Source organism: Athene cunicularia, unplaced genomic scaffold, assembly GCF_003259725.1.
Source record: "Athene cunicularia isolate RWA unplaced genomic scaffold, athCun1 SCF_36, whole genome shotgun sequence".
Classification (NCBI taxonomy): Eukaryota; Metazoa; Chordata; class Aves; order Strigiformes; family Strigidae; genus Athene; species Athene cunicularia.
This window is the reverse complement of record NW_020799444.1, coordinates 40,375-45,345: the sequence shown is the minus strand read 5'-3', so window position 1 is coordinate 45,345 and position 4,971 is coordinate 40,375. Positions and strand designations below refer to the sequence as shown.

At 55.1% G+C, this 4,971-nt stretch overlaps 1 long non-coding RNA gene across 1 annotated transcript; it reads right to left on the bottom strand.

Annotated features, from left to right (window-relative positions):
- Positions 1-1,245: 1,245 nt before the first annotated feature.
- On the bottom strand, positions 1,246-4,799 carry LOC113490835. The gene is made up of 5 exons (XR_003400306.1): positions 4,291-4,799; positions 3,863-4,042; positions 2,595-2,723; positions 2,119-2,262; positions 1,246-1,678 (listed from the first exon to the last, which is right to left on the bottom strand). It is a non-coding gene; the product is annotated as an uncharacterized LOC113490835 (long non-coding RNA).
- Positions 4,800-4,971: the final 172 nt, after the last annotated feature.

The following is a 4,971-nucleotide window of genomic DNA, read 5'->3' as shown; positions in this document are numbered from 1 at the left end:
AGGCCCTTGAACCCCATAGAGCTGACACCACCTCAGCCCCCCAGCAAGGCTGGGACACGGGGTCCCCGTGAGGTCTGAGGAAGGCTCAGCCCCAGGCTGCCCCCAGGGCCTCTCCAAATGCTGCTGTTGGAAGCAAAAGGTTTTGGGGGACATGAGACGGGCGTTTGTCCCCACAGAGATTGGCACCCAGTCCCCAGCCACCGGCACCCGCACCACGGCTCCTCCTCGTGAAGGTGCCTGCGGTCAAAGCAAGGGGAGAGGAGGGCTGGGGGTGGCTGTGGCCCTTCCCTGGCCCCGTGGGGCAGAAGCCCATGGCCACCGACTGAGCAGAAGAGGACAAGCGGTGACTGCTCCGCCAAAGCCAGGCAGGGCCCCCGCAGCACTGCCGAGATGGGACCCAGAGCCCGGGCTCCGAGGGCTGTACCCCCGCCAGGGAAAAAGTCTCACAGCTCGTACCAGCAACCTGCCCCACCGCTGAGCAGCCGGGCCAGGCACTGTCAGGCCCCAGGCAGATGCTGCTCTCCACAGGCAGAGAAAGTCTCTGCCCTCAGCCCCCATCACAGCTGCACCCCAGCCAGGGCCTCCAGGGGAAACTGAGGCACAAGGGCCCAGGGAAGAGCAGCCCTGAGTTCCGGGCACGCACCGCTGCCCCTGCTTCTGCCTCCAGCGGCCTCTCTCATCCCTCAGCACAGAGAAGGACAATGGGACCAGCCGGGCTTTGGCTGGCCCTGGTTACATGGCGCTGCCCCAGCACGTCCCTTCCCGCTCCATCACCAACACTTGTCCCTCCCCACATCCAGGCACCGCAAATGTGTCCGGGACCTTTTCAGCCCCTGAACCCAGCTGGGGCCATGGGCAAGTGCCCGCCAGGAGCAAGTGCCAAGCGGGCAGCACAAGGATGGGGTCAGCCAGACAGAGGTGGGCCAAGTCGGGAGCCAGAGGAGGACGTGGGCAGGACCCAGGCAGCCACACAAGACAAAAACAGGCTAGGACCGACACACAGCGGACAGACAGACGGACAGGGAGCTGCCGTGCTTAAATCATCTGCAGTGAGAGGCGAGCGGAGCAATTGGAGAGAACCACCGTGACGGAGTGTCGGCCCCCGCTTCCATCCTCCCCTGCCCCAGCGGCTCCACGGCTGGGTACCAGCCCCGGCCCCCCAACCCTGCCAGCCAGGAGGGACAGCGACTTTCTTCAGAAAAACCGTAACTGAAGGATTCAAAGAAAAGAAAATGAAACACCACATTGAGAGAATGAAACATATCTGCATGGATAGTTCAGAACTGCTTCTAGGGAATGCTGCCAGAGCCACTTGTAGATGCAAAGATGTGAAAGAGGGAATCCATTAACCAGAAGAGGGAGTTTCACAGACTTCATTTACCAGGCTTTGTCATTCTCTAGGACCTTCAACAAAGCCTGAAATTCTGTGTTGTGATGCTCCACCTCTCCCCAGCGACTCCCTTCCCCCCCAAGGACCGCACACACCCTTGCAGCTCCTTGCTCTGACGTTCTACCTTCTCCCATTGACTCCTCTTCTCCAGGATCTTCTGGAAGTGACAACATCCGGCACCTTCTGCCCTGACAGTTCCTGTGCCTCACTCAGACCTTGCTGAGCTTGGCAACCAATCACTTGCTGGGACTCTTTGGAGGCTGCTAGTTGAGATGTCAACTCTTCCACCTCAAGTAAAACACAACAGAGCAGTCAAAGACTACATACAGCTTGCCACTGTCAGCCGCATCAGCCATATCATATACTGTGAGGAAAGGAAAGTACAACTTGAAATTTCACCCTTTCATGAAAGCACCAGACTCGCAATGGATACAGCTGGCTTGTTTAAAAATCTGAGTGGGTCACCACATTCATCTGAAAAAGCACCTTAAAGCACAAGGCTAGCAGTAACAGGCCGGCAGAAATCCCTTCTGAGGAGTGCTGGCCAACAGGCAAAAAGAGCAGCCCCTGTGTCAGGGCAGCAGCCGCCCGTCAGTCCCCTTCGGCCCAGCTGAGACGGAGACCACAGCGTGATGGCAGCCAGAGGGACCGACCCCACCGCCGGCCGCTCTGCCGTGGGCAGAGACCACCCCGCTGATGACTGGAGCAGCTCTTGCTGTTTCACTCACCTGGTTTTGCAGAGCATCCTTCTGCTGAAGGAGGACAGTAATTTCCTCTTTCATGGGTTTGATTTCTTCCTTGTGCCTCTTCTCCACTGCCTGCATCTCACTCTGAGTCTCCTGCAGCCCTGCTTGCAGTTCTTCTGTGACGTTCTGCAAACACAACTGGAGAGCAAGCTACGGGGACCTGCCAGAAGGTTCAGCTTTCTCTTCTTTCTGTCTCAAAATCCCATTCATTCAGCCACTTCTGCTTCTCCACCCGGCTCTGCTTCCAGCGGAACACTTCCTCCCTGTTGCTGCTCTATCTCTGGAGCTCATCAGGCTCTGTGCTTTCAGCGCCTGCAGCAGTCCCTGCCTCCTCACTCACAGCACTTGGGCTTTATGTCCTTGTTACTGCCCTTCACTCTGTTACCTGCTTCTCTCAGCCTCTCAGCTTATGTCCGGTTACCAGCGGCCTGTTCCTTCAACCTACCAGTCAGACTTACCTGCCCGTCCTCGCGCTGCTCTTTACCTCCTGCCTGAGCTGCTCCAGCTGCTGGTTGGCTTCTCTTCGCTCTCCCTGAGTCTGAAGCAGTGTCTCTAATAAAGCACTCATGCTCCTTTTCTTGCAGGACCTGCGCAGAAACAAAGAGAAGACAGGTTTAAACTTCTCACACAGAATTTGTGTGGCAAGGCTCCAATACCAGTGGGCTGAGGCGCTCTCAAAGCGTGTGCTGCTGCTCTCCCAGGCCCTTCTCTGCCACTTGCAGAGACAGCTCCCTCAGAGAGACTGGCAGCATAAACATGGTCCAGACACGGTCCCCCTGTGACTGCACCTCCAGCAAACAGCTAACACCTAACAGGAAACCGTGTGGCACTTCTCAGACCTCTCCCCTTGCTGGTGAGGGCATCCCTCCTCTTCCGCTGTGGCCTGTTTGTATTTCAACAGCGAATTTTACACCTAGTTAGCAGCAGAGAAGATGCAGGGGGGCTGCCAGAGGGCTGAAGCCAGCAGCTCCTTCAGACAACTCATGTATTCCAAGTGAGGTTTGGTGAAAATGACTTCATTTTTAAGGTATTCATTAGACCGGTAAAGTACTGACACTACAGGGACGCGCTGACATCTCTTAGCACTGCCCTGGCATTTCAATCCCTGCAGACACAGCTGGGGGGACTGCTGTCCCCAGGCAGACCCCGTGAAGAGGACTTGGGGGGGACACAAGGAGGACTCTTGCTGTGGGACAGGGTTGCACAGGAGATCTGGGCACAAAATAGCTTACCAGCAAGTGACTGAAAACAGCCCAGAGGACATCCCTGCTTTACTGCTCAGAAATATTTCAGAGGAGCCTTCAAAATTTTTCTTTTGTCAACAATCCTGCCATGTTCCCCTGTCCCCCGCAAACAAAAACCCCATCCTCACGGGGATTCAGTCCTACAAATGCAGTTTGGTCTTTAATGGAGTTCAGGTTATAAGCATGTATCAGTAAAGATCAAAAGAGGGCTGTTAAGAGAACTCTGAAGGTGCTGAGGTAAGTCTTAAAAAAACCCAGCACAATGGCAGCACAGAAATCTCAACGGAAAGGGGATGCTTCTGCCCGGCTTCCTCTGACAGGTCTCATTCCTAGTCCCAAAGAGAACCCTGCTTGCCTTTCACCTCACCAAATTCAATGTAGCAAACACATAGGGCATGCTCCATGCAGCCCGACATCCAGACATCTCCCACGACTCTAGCTTTGCAAAACAGTTACACAAATTCTCCTTTCACAGTCTTTACCTCTTGCTTGGCATTTTCGACTCTGGTTCGTTTCTCCTCTCGTTGAGCTCGTGTGGCAGCATCTTTCTGCTTCGTATCACACAGCTTCTTCTCGTGCTCCCCTTCTGTCTCCTCCTTCTCTTTTTCCCACTGCTCCAGTATCTCCTGCAGCTCTGAATGATGCCCCTCCCGCTCGCTTACCTGAAGAGCGGAGGAAAAGACTCCAAGGGGAAGTCCCAGCCACGCTCGTCAAAACAAATGTGAAGCTTCATCCCTCCCACAACCTCCCACCTCAACAGTGCACAACAATGGCTTTGTGCCCTCCACAAACCACGTCCTGCCAAGGAACTTAAAAAGGCGGGTCAGGAGGTGGAAGAATCATAGAATCATTTAGGTGGGAAAGACCTTTAGGATCATTGAGTCCCCCCATTATGACAAGGAGATGTTACCTTCCTCTCTCCAACGGCCGCCTGTTTCCTAGCACCTGTCTCCTCAGGATTTCTCTCTATCCTTAGAGTCTATTTTCAAAGCTCACATCCCTTTCCATCAGTGAAAAGATGTAGAGGGACTGCAGGGTGAGAGAGAGACTGGTACCCTGATGCCCCAGTCACAAGACAGGCCACGAGCTGAAGTACCAGAACAGGGGCCTGTGCCACATGCTTCAAGCCCAGAGACAACAGCTCTGACGGCGGTGAAAGGACAGAAAGAAGGGAAGAAAGTTCCCATGACTGCAGGTGGCAGCAATGTGAGGAGTCCACTTCATGGCAGACGGGAGTCTGGTAAGATCCTGCCCCTTTCTGCCAGGCTTTGGCTGGGGAGCTCCCAACCTCCAGCTAAAGTCGCCTCAGGCCCACATGGAACCTGTGGGGCTTTTGCTGTCCTGGCAGAGTCCTGGGGGCTTTCACGTGCCTTCAGGTACGAGGGTTGGGGTTGGGGGTCAGGGGTTGGAGTTAGGGGATAAGGGTTGGGGGCAGGAGGTTAGGGGTGGTGGGTGTGGGTTAGAGGTTGAAATAGGGCTTAGGGGTTTGGAGTTAGGGTTAGGCTTGGGGTTGGTTTAGGGGTAGGGGCTTGAGGGTTAAGGATTAAGGGTTGGGGTTAGGGCTGTGGGTTACAGGTTACTGGTTAGGGGT